Source organism: Lithobates pipiens, unplaced genomic scaffold (genome assembly GCF_037356315.1).
Source record: "Lithobates pipiens isolate NorthernLeopardFrog02 unplaced genomic scaffold, aLitPip1_a1.2 Scaffold_8, whole genome shotgun sequence".
Lineage (NCBI taxonomy): Eukaryota > Metazoa > Chordata > Amphibia > Anura > Ranidae > Lithobates > Lithobates pipiens.
In genome coordinates this window covers 250,264,387-250,284,429 of record NW_027507903.1, presented here as the reverse complement: position 1 = coordinate 250,284,429, position 20,043 = coordinate 250,264,387, and positions in this window count along the sequence as shown.

Here is a 20,043-nt window from a genome sequence, read left to right as displayed (position 1 = left end):
TGATGGATTTCTTCATTTGAGTAGTTGTATGTCTTACCTGGTTTCCATCACTAGAGGGAGTAAGAGCAGCCTGATGCATACTTACATGCCTTTCAGTACACACGCTCAGTGAAGCCTGGTTCTCCAGAGGTCTCACGTCTCCACTGCAGTCCCTGCCACAACAAGGTAATACAGGGGTCCCTCATAGTCTGGGGGTCCCACGCAGCTCTAATGAGACTCCTTTTCCCCCCCTGGATTCCGGTGGTCCTCGTGCATGCGCACCGCGCGCGTTCCCAGGCTAATGGAGGAGGAGGGAAGTGTGGTTGTGAGCCGTGCACGGCGCTGTACTGCGCAGGCGCCAGGCGGCAATTTTAAAAGCCCAGAGCGTCAGGGGGCTGTAAGTGAGAGACACAGGAGCTGTGGGCAGTAAGCATCCCGGGGGATTGGATCCAGGCAAACCTTAGACACCTACTCAGCATCAGGTTGTGCAGTATTAAGCATATATATGTTATTGTGAGACTTTTAGCACAACAGTGATTGCACTTTGTACTAGTACCTCTGCTTTTAGGACTATGTCTCCTCGCAAGAGGGTCTCAGGGGGAGGTAACAAGGGCACTGGTAAATCACCGCCTAGGTCCAGGGGTTCTAAGAATGCCTGTAAGTTACCACCCCCCCTGCAAGACTGTAGCCAGCCTCACAGAACGAGCCAGTGCCCCTGTCAGGTTTTGCAGCCTCTCCTAATGTCCCAGCCCTGGTATATAAACAGAAGAAAAAACAGCGCCAATCTAAGTGCAGTATTGTTGAATCAAAGACATTTAATTTGTGAAGTTATGCACTCACACTCTACCAGAATGTTTCAGGCACATCATGTATCTAGAGGGCATCGCAGGGCTCTCGAGGAGAAGCGGTAACTCGTTCGGCTGTATCTCTCGTCCGGTGGCGCCGGTGGTTCCCAGCGTCGCACGGCTTGGTGTAACAGCGTCAGGGAGGTCCGTTCGTCCGTTCGTTGTTATGTTGAGGGGCGCACTGCGATGACGTTTCGTTGTGGTTTACGTTGCACGCGTTCGGAGCATGCATGCTCCTTCATCAGGCATCTGGGTTACTATGTTTGGAGTGGTTTAAATAGGGAAAGGGGGCAGTTCTAATTAGTCGTTTAGGTTCCACCTTATGGGGCGGAGCTGTTCCGACCAAAGCATGGTGTTGATTGCTCATGTGTTGCAGGCTGGTTGTATGTGATTATTGTGTGTGTGTCCATCAATGTATGTGGATACAAGTTGGATAGTGTGGACAAGATGTGGGAAAAAGTGATAAGAGTTGGAACTTTTTTATTTATTTAATTGTTTTAAAAATTGTTTTAAAAAATTATGAAAATACTTGTTAAAGGTATAAAATAGAAGTGGATTTTGCAAGAATTAAAAGAAGGTTGTTAAAAATTGAAAAAATACATAGAAAATACATATAAAGAATATATATATATATATAAAAAAGAAATTTTTTATATATAAAAAATATATATAAAAAATATATAAAGAATCAATAAAAATAGAGGTAAAAATAAGGATAAAATTACAATAGGAATAAAAATAACAATAAAAAAACAATAAAAATAAAAATAAAAATAAAGATAAAAATAAAAATAGAACTAGGAATAAAAATAAAATTAAAATGAAAAAGGGGCAAAAAATTGTTAATTAAATTGCTGAAGGTATATTTCTATGGTGGGTATTATGACATAACATGGTGAGAGACATGTATATTGATAGGATTTGTTATTGTGAGAATTTGGTACTGTAAAATACAATAAAATGGTGTTAAAATGAGACGTGGATGTTAGAGCAGAACATACACATACATATATATATATATATATATATATATATATATATATATATATACATACACATACACACACATACACACATACATACACATATATATATATATATATATATATATATATATATATATACATACATACATACATACATACATACATACATACATACATACGCATGCACACGCACTCGTACGTGTGTGAACCCACTTATAGTGGGATCAGAAAAAGGCGCGTGGATACTGATTTGTGGAGGTGAGGGCGGGGGGGGGGGGGGGGGAGGGGGGGCGGGGGCGGCTAAGCAATTTTAAGTCTCATTAAAAAATCTCATGGAAAAAGTGTGATGGGTAAAAATTAGACAACTGAGTTGATTTCTATGTCCTCGTTGAGGCCTCCAGGCGTGAGGGTGTCTAACGTATATATCCAAAAAGTTTCCCTCTCGCAGAGACGTTTGAAACGTTCTGCGAGGGGGAAGGATCCAGGTATCTGTTCAAGTGCAACGTAAACCACAACGAAACGTCATCGCAGTGCGCCCCTCAACATAACAACGAACGGACGAACGGACCTCCCTGACGCTGTTACACCAAGCCGTGCGACGCTGGGAACCACCGGCGCCACCGGACGAGAGATACAGCCGAACGAGTTACCGCTTCTCCTCGAGAGCCCTGCGATGCCCTCTAGATACATGATGTGCCTGAAACATTCTGGTAGAGTGTGAGTGCATAACTTCACAAATTAAATGTCTTTGATTCAACAATACTGCACTTAGATTGGCGCTGTTTTTTCTTCTGTTTATATGTCTTTTACAAGGTACCTTCTATCCTTGAACATGCTGCCTACCTGCCTGTGCTAAAGAAATCATCCCCTTTCTATGCCTATTTTCCACAACCAGTAACTGTGGACTATAATTTGTGATCCTGCCAGCTATCCATTACTTCTGCTGCATTTACTGACATACACAGCAAGGATTGCAAAACTCTGTGATAAGCAGACTTGACATCCCTAAATCCGCCACACCAATTTATCAACTTCAGTGTTTTTTTTCCCCCAAACCTTTTTCCCCTCCCCCATAAAAAAACCCCTCTTTTTTCCTTCCTCACTCCCCCCATCCAGGACATATATAATCCAGCAGCACAACGCACAAAAAAACATTTTTTTCTTACTCTGTACTTTCACTAGAAGTTTGTGCCTGCAGCTCTGCTTTATGGACAAAAAAACATACACACATGCGCCCACGTGTGTATACACATACCACTCACATCAGAAGAGTTACACAAGCGCATCGACCTGCCCAGATACTCCCATAACAATACCACATACACACATCCACATCCCCCTCCCCTAACAATCAATCAATTTGTTGTTTTTATTATATATATATATCTTTTATATTTTTTTATATATCTCTTTTATCTTTTATCCACTATTATTATTATTTTGTATATATATATTTTTTATATATATTTTTTTATATATATTTTTTATACTTCTCATTATTATTCTTTCCAATTTTTCCAGTTTTCCCTCCCTTTTTTTTTTTTTTTTTTCTACAATGGACATGCTTCAATCAGTAGAGCATTCCAAATACGTTTTTTTAGATGAATTATTTTCGCAATTCCCAAAAGACTTTTTCAAGGTACATTTCAAAATAGGAGAGAATGTATATATGAAATTATGCACACTATTTAGAAAAATTGAGGATTCAATCATAACACTTAATCACCAAAAATGGGAGTTTTTTCTTGAAAACTACCTTTCCTCCAAAATTACCCCGAGGGGCCTCAGAATAAAAACTAGATGTGCCTTCCTCTCACCCGATCTCCAAACCGAATGGGAACATATCTCTGAATTTTGTTCCCAAAAATGGATAAACATCATTTTGAAACAGCGTGACCTCAAAAGCACGTCTCTTTCAGAAAAACAAAAAAATCAGATACTAAACCTCACTAAGGAGACACCAAACCTTCCCAGCACATGGCTAGATCTACTAAAGAAAAAAACAAAATTAGATGAAGATAAACTAATTAAGGCAAAACTCCAAAAAATGAGACGAGATGTGGATGACTACAACAACAAAAGGGTCTTCCAATGGAAAACCAATAACTCTGCTCCAGTGCCTCTAATGCAGATCCAATTTCCACCGTCCTTTCGGCCCTTCAAAACCCACCACCCTCCTATACTTCCCTCCCAATATCCCTCCCAACATCCATACTCAAAACACACCAACCAACCAACACAACACATATCGTCCTACAATCCAGAACCCATAAGGGAGAACAGCCCCCACACCTCACAACCAAAACCTAAACGGTATAGAAAACCAAAAAGAAATATAGAAACCCTACAAAATAGAAAATATACCACTACTCCTATTGACAGTGCAATTAATAACAAACCAACAAACACCCCCAACCAACACAAAAATAGTAATAAAACTAATGCCAATAGAGGTGATAATACCCCTCCAGGACACACAAAAAAGAGTAATCAGGCTACCTCCAATACAACCACTCCGGATGTTCCTGTAAAACAGTCTCTCCAAAGCACACATGATACTAACATTCCAATGGGTCAATATAAAACCTATTCACAAATAGTCCAAAATTGCCCTCTCGAGTTTCCCACACAGACAGACGACCAGTCTTTTTTAGTCCTAACCCCTCAACCTGCACAAAAAAGAAAACTAGAAGAGGCAGAAGAGGGGGGAGAAGAAACAAAACCCAAAGAAAAGTTTGCCAAACTATAAAAATCTACAACCTTTCTTCACATACCCTGGTCCCAGATGAAATCTCTCTACTTAATAAAGGACTCAACTTCGCACCCACCAGCCAGCCCAACCCTTTCACTTTATTTGTGGATCTAAACAAATTTATACGTAATCTCACAGTGAAACGCTTTTTCAATATCAAATCCAATAAGGAAAATCCCAACAATACCACAATACCCAGTATGTACAATACCTCTCCTTTATGTACAAAAAATATATACCAAGATGATCCCTGCCTAGCCATTTTGGAAGAATTATACAATATGAATGAAGACCCCGCCGTCACCACCATTAGTCTCTCAGACACTTCTTGCATTTATTATCAACCAGATTCCCCCCCAATAAAACACACTTCTCTTAGGCCAAAATCCATCTTCAACCCCAGCCAGGCAAAAGGCCCTTACATACAAGGTTTCTACCAGGTTGTGTATGCAGATATCAAACGACTTTGTAAATTAAGGCCACCCCCCTCCCCCCTGCATCACCACAGGAACAACCTCACCCCACAAGAAGCCAGGGCTCTCCAAAGTCTAGCAAAAAATAACTCTATTGTCATCAAAACAGCAGACAAAGGAGGTGGCATAGTAATCCAGAATTCGGAAGACTATCTAAATGAGGCCAACAGACTACTCTCCGATAACAACACATACAAGCCCTTAAAAAGTGACCCGCTCCCCCTCTTCTCTATAGAAGCTGAAGCACTCATAAAACGAGCCCTTGGAGATAATATTATTACAAAAGCAGAAGCTTCCTTTCTATCCAAAACATATTATAACACTCCCTATTTCTATCACCTTCCCAAAATACATAAAAATTCAGAGAATCCCCCGGGGAGACCAATTGTTGCCGCAATGGAAAGTATAACCAGCCCCTTTTCTATCTACATTGACCATTTCCTGCAACCACTGGCACAGAATCTCCAAACTTACATACGAGATGGTACACACCTACTAGAGATCCTAAAAACCTACTCCTGGGAGCCCACCTACCAATGGGTGTCCTTAGATGTCAATTCCCTCTATACTTCAATTCCCCATGCTGTTGGCCTTCAGGCAGTAAAACACTTCTTAGCCCTAGACCCATCCCTAAAAACTGCACAAGCAGAGTTTATCTTAGATTCCACAAAGTTCTGCCTCACCCACAACTACTTCTCCTTCAATAAAAAATTCTACTTACAAACCCAAGGGACAGCTATGGGTGCCAATTTTGCACCTAGCTATGCAAACCTGACAATGGGCTTCTGGGAAACTCTTTACATTTGGAACAACAATCCATATACAGAGCATATTATATACATAGGTCGCTATATAGATGATATTATCATCATATGGGACAACACCGGACCACCCATAGACCACTTCGTCTCACACTGTAACGCTAATGATCTAGGCCTATCTTTCACTTTTGAATCCAGTCCAGATACCTTACCCTTTTTAGATCTTGAACTCTGTCATATCAATAAAACCATCTTCGCAAGAAACCACATAAAACCCACTGCAGGAAATTCATATTTACACTTCCAAAGTTGCCACCACCCAAGGTGGATCACCAATATCCCAAAGAGTCAATTTAATCGTTTAAAACAAAATTGTACTCACAACTCAGATTATATCGAGCAGGGCACTCTGTTTAAAAGAAAATTTGAAGACAAAGGCTATCCCCCCACCCTAGTAGATGAAGCCTTCACCAAATTCCTGGACACCCAGCCAGTAACACACCCGGTCACACCCCAACCACATGAAACCACACCGAACAAACCGACTGTCCATTCCCAAACTCACAGCACCAGATTCATTACTCAATATCACTCCCAACACAAAAAAATGGAAAAAATCTTCAAAAACCATTGGAGTATCCTTCTAGAAGACCCTCTGTTAAAAACCTCCATAACAGATACCCCCAAGATAACATATCGTAGAGCATGCAACATAAAAAGTTTTATCGCCCCGAGCAAATTAAAAACCGATAACAAACCAAAGCCACTCAGGACATTCCTCACCCTGAAGGGCATGTACCAATGCAAGAAACAAAAATGTCTCACCTGTAAATTTGTCCAACACCGCCAAAAATCTTTTACGACAAAGGGCAACACATACCAACTAAAAGAGTTCTACAACTGCTCCTCTGAGTTTGTAATATATGTATAAGGGAATACTTATTAAGGTTACCAAAAGATATACGGTACTAGGTTAAAGGTCTAAGATAATATGCTTAGGCGTGCATTTCACTAAGTTCAGAATTAAGATGCAAGATGTTGACATATTAGGATGCATCTGTCTGCGGTAAGAGGTACAAAGCTAAGATAGGACTGGTTACGCAAGAATATGGTCAGTCAGCAGATGTTGAAATGACGAAATAACTATCAGAAGACTGTATTTCACCTTTGACTTAGATAATGTCATGAGTTTAAGAAAAATGTCGATGTATGTATGAATTACCTGATTGGTTAAACCACAGGGCTGTCCTTCTGCTCAAACTAAATAAAACTGTTGTGTGTGCTTCAATAGGCACATTCATTATTCACGTACAATAGTGTGTATGTGTAATGTTTTGTCCACCGGTGAAAGGGACCTCCGCCCTTCAATCCTAGCCTAGGCTACCAGGGGTTACTTACAGAAGACGAGCAACCTAACAGTTTTGGTACCAGCAAAGTGGGGTTCGTCTCGTCTTGCGACAGGTAAGTCACTTTACTCTTTTTTACCTGATTGGTGAATGGTGTAAACACTTACTCTGTCCGGGCGGCCGCTACGAACTTAGTTTAAAATTAAAAGAAGTAACTGTGCCTTCGCGGTGGACTAGGCTGGTCCCTCGGGAGGTTAAAAGGGCTCGCAAGGAATTTATAGGTTTAGGGGAGTCCGACTAGGTTGGTCTGACTTAAAACTATTGGTGATAGTATTTTTAACACGGGAAGTAGTAGATTACGCCCGTGACAAAGGGATTGGTGGAGTGGACGCCCATTTGAATTTTTTTTAAAAAAAAAAGTGCACTATAAATTGATAAATGTATTGCAATACGGTTATGTCATGTCTTAAAGTATATTAAGAATATGTCTGTTTCTCTCTAGGTACGTGTGTAAGTATATAGAGTATAAGTTTTAATATAGAGTATAAGGAAAATAATTGTTGTTGTTTAAATGAGTGCAGAATATGAGGAGCCCTCTTGTAGTGACATAGCATCCGCCTGCCCCCATTGCACGTTAGGTCTACTCTTCCTAAGAATAGATGACAAGTGGATTTTACTGACCACCAGACCAGGGGGGTTCTCTTGCAGACTTGGTGTAAGAGGGGTATATCCCGCCACCAGGAAAGATTTACCCTTCATCGTATATTAAGGGTAAATCTTCATAGTTTTATATAAGTCCATCTGCCCCAAAAAAGATCAGGGATCCTACTCCCAGACCAGAGACCGGATTGTTGGACAAACCGGGTGTTATCACCTGTGTCCTGCCACTAGACACACACTGCCCAGACTACTAGATGGGGAATACTGCAGCAACCCAAGCCATGGCCACCCCATCACCCTATGAATTTGTCAGTAATATGATCCCTGGCCCCCAGGTAGAACCATTTTGGACACAAGTCCGAGAAAGGTGTCAGCAATTGGGGATACATGACCCAGGGCCATATGGTCCTTGTACTAAGGAAGACTGGCAAGAAGTCAGTAAAATTTGTCAGGTACATAAGCATTCTTATCCTCCCTGCAAAGGGGCTGACCCACAATACATGAAGGATTGTTTCTGTGCATGGAACAAATGCCTTGGAAAATATAGGCAATTGTGGACAGCAAGGACATTGGAAATCCCAGTGCCCTTATAGGACTGGACAGATTAGAGCAAGAGGCAGAGGCAGGGGATTTAACCCCCAGACCCGCCCACAGTATCCCCGTTATCTGCCATACCAGAACCCTCGTCAACCACTACCCCAATATCCTACACAGCCACAAATAATGCACCGAGGGAAACTCTGTTGGTATTAATGGGACACCTGTCACCCATCCCATCACTCCACCACTGACTGTAGCCACTCCAGAAGGACAGAAATTATGTACCCAAACTTTTGCCGTCTTGTCCTCATGCCCTGTGCCCCTTATGGGACGGGACCTCTTGGCACAACTGTGTATTACCATTAAGTTTAATAAAGAAGGTTCCCTTACCGCTAGTTCACCATTATGTGACTTACATGGCCCTAAGCGACATGCACACAGAGGGTTCCCAAAAAGACATGCACACAGGAGTTTCTTTCTAATGATACCTTCCTCCCTTGACCATCACACAATTTGGGCAGAAAACAAAGGTAGTGTGGGCTTTATTAATTGCACACCATATGCACCCCAAATGCGGTCAGATGCAGGGATACAATATCAAAAACAGTATCCCCTACCCCCAGAGAAAGTCCAAGGCATCTCCCCTCAAATTAATGATTACATATCAAAAGGTATCCTGAGACCAATCATCAGTCCCTGGAACACGCCCATTTACCCCGTAAAAAAGGCCAGTGGCGAGTGGAGACTCGTCCAAGACCTCAGAGCAGTAAACAAACAAGTGATTCCCCTCCCACCCCTAGTCTCAGACATCACTTATTTTTTCATGCATACCGGCAGACTCTCTATGCTACACAGTAATTGATTTAGCGAATGCTTTCTTTAGCATTCCCATTGCAGAGGAAGCCCAACCTATGTTTGCTTTCTCCTGGGCCGGGGGCCAACTAACCTGGCAAGGGTATGTAGACAGTCCAGCCGCCTTCTCTATGGTACTCAACGAGACTGTCAAGTCTTGGACTTCTGAGCGTGGGTCGGTACTAATACAGTATGTGGACGACCTGCTCCTGTGCAGTCGAACTGCTGAAGATTGTGCGGTCGATTCAACATCACTGTTACAACACCTAGCTCACGCCGGGCATCTAGCCTCAAGGAAGAAAATACAATGGTGCCAGCCACAGGTAGAATACCTAGGGTGCATTCTAAAGGAAGGGACAAGGCTAGTGTCCCCCAAACGTGCCGCAGCCCTTCGAGCTCTCAGTCCCCCAAAAGACAAGGCCGCCCTACTCTCATTTTTGGGTGCAATTGTATATTGCCGCCAATGGATCCCTGACTGTTCTCATTATGATAGTATCCTAAGAGAGGCTACTGGCTCGACAGCCCCTAAATTAATAGATTGGACTGAAGACAGACTACAAGCTTTTCAAGCTCTATTAAACAGTCTGTCAAATGCTCCCGCCCTGGGATTGGTAGACTATGGTAAAGCTTTTCAACTATACTGTGTAGTCTCGGGGACCTCTTTTGCCGCGGTTTTGACACAACAGCATGGAACAGGCTACCGCCCTGTCTCCTACCTATCTAAAAAAAAAAAAACTCCCCATCCAAGTACAGGGAATGCCATTCTGTCTCCAAAATCTTGCTGCCTGTGCAATGGCTGTACAAGATGCAAACAAATTAGTGCTAGGTCACCCATTGACTCTCTATACCACTCATTCAGTCACGCATCTTATTCAGAACATGAATACCCAACATATGACCTCGCAAAGACTTAGTGGTTATGAGATAACACTGATGAACACTGATAACCTCACACTCAAATATGTGCCTGCCAGCAACCCCGCTGTGCGCCTTTTGCATTCCATGTTGCGTTTACCACATGACCCAGACATTATACATGACTGTTCGGAAAAGGTTGCTGCTATTACCAGTCCCAGACTGGATCTCACTGACACCCCTATCTCAGGTGCAGAGGATGTTTTCGTTGACGGTAGCTGCTCACGTCCCTCTGACTCCACCTTTTTAACCGGTTATGCAGTTGTTCAACTACCAGACATCGTACTGGAGGCAAAATCATTACCTCCTTCTTCAGCCCAGGTAGCAGAGTTAGAAGCCCTCACTAGGGCCTGCATTCTATTCACCGGTAAAGAGGTGAACGTCTACACAGACAGTAGATATGCTTTTGGAGTGGTGCATGATTTTGGTGTGATATGGGCCAATAGAGGTTTTAAAACAGCAGACAACAAAATAATTGCCAACTCCACACAGATTAGTGCTCTCCTCCAAGCCATTCTTCTTCCAAAAAAGGTAGCCATAATTAAAGTAAAGGCACACTCCTCTGACAGCAGTCGTGTTTCAAAAGGGAATGCTTTTGCTGACAGAGAAGCTAAAAGAGCTGCTGCCTTTTCCCCTAACCCACCTGCCCCCACAACAATGTTTTTCAAGGAACACTTCGCAAGCACCTAACTTTAAAAAACTGTCATAGCACAGATGCAATCAATGGCCACAGAAGATGATGTCCATTTTTGGACAAAGGAAGGATTGACCAAAGACCCTGAAGGTCTTTGGTCAAAAGAGGGGAAGATCCACATGCAAGAACAAAACTATCACCCTTTGAGGTCCTCATGGGAATCCCCGCAAACATAGAATTACCCCCATTAGACCAAGACACTGATATTGACATTTATTCCCAACAGGAAATGTACGTGAAAAATCTGGTAAGTATGCTCCACGAAATAAACGAACAAGTTTCTGTCACCTTTTTTCCCTCTTCCCACAGAACCAACGCATCCCTTCATCCCTGGGGATAAAGTGCTGATCAAACAATTAGCACAAAGAAAGAGTATCGGACCGGCTTTCTCAGGACCATGGAAGGTGGAAAAGGTATCCAGGACCGCAGTGTTAACAGACCTAGGAAACACCTGGATCCACGCCAGCCGTCTTAAAAAGTGTCCCCAGCTTCCCTCGACTCCAGAGCCCCTGGCAGTGACAGAGCAGCAACTCCCAAGAACAAGATCTACAAGAAGTTCAGAGAGGCATAGAACAAATTTCCCTGGAAGATCCCACACCCCCTCAAAAGGACAAAACAGAGCCAACAACTGCCGGGATGAGAAACGAAGAAGAAGAACAGAACTCTTAGATAACAAATAATCAGAACTTTAAAAAACAAAGATGCTTTCTCCATCAGTGTCAGGGAAGGCCTTGTGCCTCTTATGCTGTATTACCCTAGTAGTGTTCCTACCAACCTGGTTGATAGCTAACTGTATATATCATCCAGAAGACTTAGGTCTATTAAAAGGGATATGTGGACCACCTAAGATGAATAATACCCCCGGCCAAAGACATAGTAGAAGTATTGTACCCGTTAATAGTGATGGCCGAACGGTTCGCCCGGCGGTCGTTTCGCGGCGAATTTCCGACTTTCGCCGTCCGCGGGTTCGAACGCCTTTTTCCGTCGTTCGCCCCGGCGGACTTACGTGTTTAATGTATACAAGAACTTTAACCTTTCGTGACACGTTTATCATGTGTTACAGGACAACCAATTGAGACATGACAGCTCATGGACACTTGGACATTCCCCCTAACCTATAAATACACCCGATCCGGTGGCCATTTTACATTCTTTCTTCTGTCACTGTAGGGAAAGGATCCTGTGTGGAGTAGGGACAGAGAAAACGCTAGCTATTTGGTACACAAAAGTTCTTTTCAGGACTGGTATAGGTGTTAGGTCAGCAGCCTGAGTTTCTTTTGTCAGTTTAGATAAAGGGACAGAGCGCTGTATGCTGCTATTTTAGGGACAGCTCAGCCAGATTAGTCTTTCTTCATCATCATCATCATCATCATCATTAGCTGTTACTATCAGGTCCACAAAAGAGCTGTTCCAGCTAATCGTTCCAGCCTACTCTTTTTTGCCAATTTGTATAGGGACAGGCAGGAAGCAGTGTGTCAGGCAGTGAGGATAATTTTAAAGACTTGCTGTTACTATTAGTTCCACAAAGGTTCTTTTCAGGACTGGTATCAGTGGTACGGTAATAGGCTTGTACACGTATAATATTCTTTCTTCCAAATATAGAAAGAATATTATACTTGACTGCTGCCCTTCTGCTGCAGTCTGCTAATCATTCACAACTCACTTGTTCCACAAAGCTCTTTATCAGGACTGGTAACTTGGTCTGTCTAGGGTGCTACGGTACATAGGCTTGGGTGCGGTACAGTCTGCTGTTCTGTAAGGACCGCTATCGGTCCACAATACATAGGGTTGCCGTGCACTACTGCTGACCGCTGCCCTATACTGCAGCAGTCCTTCATTGGTATAGGGACTGACGTACAGTCTGCTAATCACTAACACACAACCTGCTTGGTCCACAAAAGTTCTTATAAGGACTGGTAACTTGGTATAGGGTGCTACGGTACATAGGCCTGAGTGCGTTACAGTCTGCTGTTCTGTAAGGACCGCTATCGGTCCACAATACATAGGGTTGCCGTGCACTACTGCTGACCGCTGCCCTATACTGCAGCAGTCCTTCATTGGTATAGGGACTGACGTACAGTCTGCTAATCACTAACACACAACCTGCTTGGTCCACAAAAGTTCTTATAAGGACTGGTAACTTGGTATAGGGTGCTACGGTACATAGGCCTGAGTGCGTTACAGTCTGCTGTTCTGTAAGGACCGCTATCGGTCCACAATACATAGGGTTGCCGTGCACTACTGCTGACCGCTGCCCTATACTGCAGCAGTCCTTCATTGGTATAGGGACTGACGTACAGTCTGCTAATCACTAACACACAACCTGCTTGGTCCACAAAAGTTCTTATAAGGACTGGTAACTTGGTATAGGGTGCTACGGTACATAGGCCTGAGTGCGTTACAGTCTGCTGTTCTGTAAGGACCGCTATCGGTCCACAATACATAGGGTTGCCGTGCACTACTGCTGACCGCTGCCCTATACTGCAGCAGTCCTTCAGCGGTATAGGGACTGACGCACAGTCTGCTAAACACTAACACACAACCTGCTTGGTCCACAAAAGTTTTTATAAGGACTGGTAACTTGGTATAGGGTGCTACGGTACATAGGCCTGAGTGCAGTACAGTCTGCTGTTCTGTAAGGACCGCTATCGGTCCACAATACATAGGGTTGCCGTGCACTACTGCTGACCGCTGCCCTATACTGCAGCAGTCCTTCATTGGTATAGGGACTGACGTACAGTCTGCTAATCACTAACACACAACCTGCTTGGTCCACAAAAGTTCTTATAAGGACTGGTAACTTGGTATAGGGTGCTACGGTACATAGGCCTGAGTGCGTTACAGTCTGCTGTTCTGTAAGGACCGCTATCGGTCCACAATACATAGGGTTGCCGTGCACTACTGCTGACCGCTGCCCTATACTGCAGCAGTCCTTCATTGGTATAGGGACTGACGTACAGTCTGCTAATCACTAACACACAACCTGCTTGGTCCACAAAAGTTCTTATAAGGACTGGTAACTTGGTATAGGGTGCTACGGTACATAGGCCTGAGTGCGTTACAGTCTGCTGTTCTGTAAGGACCGCTATCGGTCCACAATACATAGGGTTGCCGTGCACTACTGCTGACCGCTGCCCTATACTGCAGCAGTCCTTCATTGGTATAGGGACTGACGTACAGTCTGCTAATCACTAACACACAACCTGCTTGGTCCACAAAAGTTCTTATAAGGACTGGTAACTTGGTATAGGGTGCTACGGTACATAGGCCTGAGTGCGTTACAGTCTGCTGTTCTGTAAGGACCGCTATCGGTCCACAATACATAGGGTTGCCGTGCACTACTGCTGACCGCTGCCCTATACTGCAGCAGTCCTTCATTGGTATAGGGACTGACGTACAGTCTGCTAATCACTAACACACAACCTGCTTGGTCCACAAAAGTTCTTATAAGGACTGGTAACTTGGTATAGGGTGCTACGGTACATAGGCCTGAGTGCGTTACAGTCTGCTGTTCTGTAAGGACCGCTATCGGTCCACAATACATAGGGTTGCCGTGCACTACTGCTGACCGCTGCCCTATACTGCAGCAGTCCTTCATTGGTATAGGGACTGACGTACAGTCTGCTAATCACTAACACACAACCTGCTTGGTCCACAAAAGTTCTTATAAGGACTGGTAACTTGGTATAGGGTGCTACGGTACATAGGCCTGAGTGCGTTACAGTCTGCTGTTCTGTAAGGACCGCTATCGGTCCACAATACATAGGGTTGCCGTGCACTACTGCTGACCGCTGCCCTATACTGCAGCAGTCCTTCAGCGGTATAGGGACTGACGCACAGTCTGCTAAACACTAACACACAACCTGCTTGGTCCACAAAAGTTTTTATAAGGACTGGTAACTTGGTATAGGGTGCTACGGTACATAGGCCTGAGTGCAGTACAGTCTGCTGTTCTGTAAGGACCGCTATCGGTCCACAATACATAGGGTTGCCGTGCACTACTGCTGACCGCTGCCCTATACTGCAGCAGTCCTTCATTGGTATAGGGACTGACGTACAGTCTGCTAATCACTAACACACAACCTGCTTGGTCCACAAAAGTTCTTATAAGGACTGGTAACTTGGTATAGGGTGCTACGGTACATAGGCCTGAGTGCGTTACAGTCTGCTGTTCTGTAAGGACCGCTATCGGTCCACAATACATAGGGTTGCCGTGCACTACTGCTGACCGCTGCCCTATACTGCAGCAGTCCTTCATTGGTATAGGGACTGACGTACAGTCTGCTAATCACTAACACACAACCTGCTTGTTCCACAAAAGTTCTTATAAGGACTGGTAACTTGGTATAGGGTGCTACGGTACATAGGCTTGAGTGCGGTACAGTCTGCTGTTCTGTAAGGACCGCTATCGGTCCACAATAGATAGGGTTGACGTGCACCACTGCTGACCGCTGCCCTATACTGCAGCAGTCCTTCAGCGGTATAGGGACTGACGTACAGTCTGCTAATCACTAACACACAACCTGCTTGGTCCACAAAAGTTCTTATAAGGACTGGTAACTTGGTATAGGGTGCTACGGTACATAGGCCTGAGTGCGTTACAGTCTGCTGTTCTGTAAGGACCGCTATCGGTCCACAATACATAGGGTTGCCGTGCACTACTGCTGACCGCTGCCCTATACTGCAGCAGTCCTTCATTGGTATAGGGACTGACGTACAGTCTGCTAATCACTAACACACAACCTGCTTGTTCCACAAAAGTTCTTATAAGGACTGGTAACTTGGTATAGGGTGCTACGGTACATAGGCTTGAGTGCGGTACAGTCTGCTGTTCTGTAAGGACCGCTATCGGTCCACAATAGATAGGGTTGACGTGCACCACTGCTGACCGCTGCCCTATACTGCAGCAGTCCTTCAGCGGTATAGGGACTGACGTACAGTCTGCTAAACACTAATACACAACCTGCTTGGTCCACAAAAGTTCTTATAAGGACTGGTAACTTGGTATAGGGTGCTACGGTACATAGGCTTGAGTGCGGTACAGTCTGCTGTTCTGTAAGGACCGCTATAGGTCCACAATAGATAGGGTTGACGTGCACCACTGCTGACCGCTGCCCTATACTGCAGCAGTCCTTCAGCGGTATAGGGACTGACGTACAGTCTGCTAAACACTAATACACAACCTGCTTGGTCCACAAAAGTTCTTATAAGGACTGGTAACTTGGTATAGGGTGCTACGGTACATAGGCTTGAGTGCGGTACAGTCTGCTGTTCTGTAAGGACCGCTATAGGTCCACAATAGATAGGGTTGACGTGCACCACTGCTGACCGCTCACCTATACTGCAGCAGTCCTTCAGCGGTATAGGGACTAAGAGTTTTGTCACAGGGTCATTTAAAAAATGACATGCAGAGGAAGAGGCAGGCCCTTCCGCAGGGGTGGTAGGGGTAGGGCAGGAGCAACAGGCTTGAGCCAAAGTGGGAAGTTGCAGAAGGTGCGTTCAATTACTTTAAAGGATGCACCAGACTTGGTTGAGTGGCTCGCTCAGCCTTACTCTTCTGCACCCTCCTCATCCTCTCGATCTGCACCCTCTTCTTCACTCTCTGCTATGTGCACCCCCAAAGACACTACCACCAACAACACGACCACCACCACCACCACCACATACCTTCCGCTTGAGTCACTGGAATTATTTTCCGATCCATATCAAGAGGACATTTCTGATGCGCAGCCACTCTTGGTATTGGATCAGGAAGAGGAGGTAGCAACAAGCGCTACTCAGCAGTCTGACGCCAGTACCCAGATCAGCCCAAGGAGGAGGTTGGTCCCCGGTGTTGCTGCCTACTCTACTTATAGCGGTGGGGAAGGTGACGTTGATGATGACGTGTCTAGTGATGTCACGTGGGTGCCCACAAGAGAGGAAGAGGAGGGGAGTTCAGAGGGAGATATGGACCAGCAGATAGGGAGGAGAAGCAGCAATGACTTACATTGCACAGCAGGGACAAAGCAGACTGCAAATGTATCAGGAGCGAGTCATCGACCATGTACGGTCACATCTGGCGCTCCCAGGACACCGGCACATGGCTCCGCAGTGTGGGCTTTTTTTAACGTGTCCGCTGCTGACAATAGCGTTGCCATCTGCAATCTTTGCAGTCAACGCGTTAGTCGCGGTAAGCCCAATACTCACCTAGGGACGACCGCCTTAAGAAGGCACATGAGCAGCCATCACCGAGCCCAGTGGGAGCAACGGAACACACAAAGCCACACTGCAGGCTCTCACCGTCCAGCCTCGTCTTCTACTTCTCCTTCTCCTCTCTCCTCACAATTGTCCTCCACTCCACCTTCCATCACGCCAAGCTCACATTTTTCTGCAAAAAGGCAGGCTTCCGTGGGCCTAATGTTTGAGCGTAAAAAAATGATGACGCCGGATAACCCTCTTGCCCAACGGTTGGCGGCTGGCTTGTCAGAACTCATAGCCCGCCAACTACTGCCATATAAACTGGTGGACTCGGAGGCCTTTCGCAAATTTGTGGCCATTGGAACACCACAATGGAAGGTCCCAGGAAGGAAGTATTTCTCAGAGAAGGGCATCCCAGAGCTATATGGCCATGTTCAGCGGCAAGTGAATGTATCTCTGGCACACAGTGTCGGTGCCAAGATACATCTGACCACAGACACGTGGTCTAGCAAACACGGGCAGGGAAGGTATATCAGTTTTACTGCCCACTGGGTGAACCTTCTGACGGCCGTCAAGCATGTAACCCGTGGCACCCGTGTAGATTTGGTTTTACCGCCACGGATTGCATGCAGGCCTGACTCTTCTTCTCCTCCTCCTACTCCATCCTCCTCCCTCTCCTCCTCAGCTGCCTCCTCCTTTTCCGCTGCTAGCGTCTCTTCCACTGCACCGCCCAAGCTCCCCAGAACCTATTCCACATGCCAGGTGAGACGTTGCCATGCCGTGCTGCGTCTGTTGTGCCTGGAAGCAAAGAGCCACACTGGCCCGGCACTCCTTTCAGCTTTGCGTTCACAGGCAGATGAGTGGCTAACACCGCTCAATTTGACAGTTGGTAAAGTGGTGTGTGACAACGGTGCCAATCTGCTTAGCGCATTGAAACAGGGCAAAATCACGCACGTGCCGTGCATGGCACACGTCTTAAACTTGGTCGTGCAGCGATTCCTTGTCAAATACCCTGGGGTCCAGGACATCTTGCGGCAGGCAAGGAAAATCTCGGCCCATTTCAGAAGATCTTACACGGCCATGGCTCGCCTTGCTGACATTCAGCGGCGACACCATCTGCCGGTCAGACGTCTTATTTGCGATTGCCCGACGCGATGGAACTCAACCTTCTATATGCTTGATAGGCTGCTCCAGCAGAAACGTGCAGTTAACGTCTACCTGTATGAACTCTGCGAAAGAAACGGTTCTGGGGAGCTGGGTTTTTTTTCACCGCGCCAGTGGCTGCTCATGCGCGACACATGCAGACTTCTGCGGCCATTTGAGGAGATCACCAAACTGGTCAGTCGCAGCCATGGCGCCATCAGTGACATGGTACCTTATGCCTTCTTTCTGGAGCGTGCATTGCGTCGTGTCATTGATCAGGCTGTGGAGGAGCAGGAGCGGGAAGATGAGGAAGTCGCAATGCTGGATGAATTCCCAGGGGGGGCTACTCTATCTGAGACAAGTCAACAACAGGAGTCTGATGAGGAGTCAGAGGAGGATGGTGCCGGGGCGGATGAGCAGGAGCAAGAAGAGCATGCTTTAAACCTTTCTGGGATCCCTGTTGTGCGAGGATGGGGAGAGGAGAATGAAGAGGACGACATTATCCTGGATGATGAGCAGGAGCCAGGCCACCACACCGCTTCCACTTTAGTGCAAATGGGGGCCTTCATGCTCCAGTGTTTTAATAGGGACCCCCGTATAAAAAGCATGAGGGTCAAGGACCAGTACTGGGTGGCAACGTACTTAGACCCCCGGTACAAACACAAAATGGCGGAAATGTTACCGCCGTCGCAGAGGGCTGTCAGAATGCAGCACTTCCAGGCCTTGCTTCGAGAAATGCTGCATTCTGCTTTTGCGTGCGCTGGCAGAGGAGCAATTCCCACTCCCAGAGAAGGATTTGCGGGTACCAATCCAACAGCGCCTGCAAGAAGAGGCCGGTTTGAAGATGTGTTGGTGACTTCGGATATGAGGTCATTCTTTCAGCCGACCCATCGACAGGTGTCATCCGGATCCAGCATCAGGGAACGCCTAGACCGTCAGGTGTCCGACTACATTGGGTTAACGGCCGATGTGGACGCTCTGAGGAGTGATGAACCCCTAGACTACTGGGTGGGCAGGCTTGACCTCTGGCCAGAGCTTGCCCAATTTGCAATCGAACTGTTGGCTTGCCCCTCATCCAGTGTCCTGTCCGAAAGGACGTTCAGCGCAGCAGGGGGGATTGTGACCGATAAGCGTACTCGCCTAGCTCACCACAGTGTTAACTACCTCACATTTCTAAAAATGAATGAGGCATGGATCTCGGAGGAATTCAACACATGTGATCAGTAGACCATGTATATGTCTATAAACAATTTTTGGAATCAAGCACACAGACCTTCTTAATTCATTTGGCTCACTTCCCTGACCCAAAAAAGCACACCGTACTATATGCCCCTACCCTCCTCTTTGAAGAGGTTGAGCGGTGTCATATTTCTACTGGGGCTGCTTATTATGAGGGGTTCCCACCATCCCTGTGCTGTGCTGACTTCCTCCTGGGTGTTCTTATTATGAGGGGCTCCCACCATCCCTGTGCTGTGCTGACTTCCTCCTGGGGGTTCTTATTATGAGGGGATCACACCATCCCTGTGCTGTGCTGACTTCCTCCTGGGGCTGCTTACGGTGCTGCTGTCAGCGCTGTATGTCACGGAGCTGCTGTCAGCGCTGTATGTCACGGAGCTGCTGTCAGCGCTGTATGTCACGGAGCTGCTGTCAGCGCTGTATGTCACGGAGCTGCTGTCAGCGCTGTATGTCACGGAGCTGCTGTCAGCGCTGTATGTCACGGAGCTGCTGTCAGCGCTGTATGTCACGGAGCTGCTGTCAGCGCTGTATGTCACGGAGCTGCTGTCAGCGCTGTATGTCACGGAGCTGCTGTCAGCGCTGTATGTCACGGAGCTGCTGTCAGCGCTGTATGTCACGGAGCTGCTGTCAGCGCTGTATGTCACGGTGCTGCTGTCAGCGCTGTATGTCACGGAGCTGCTGTCA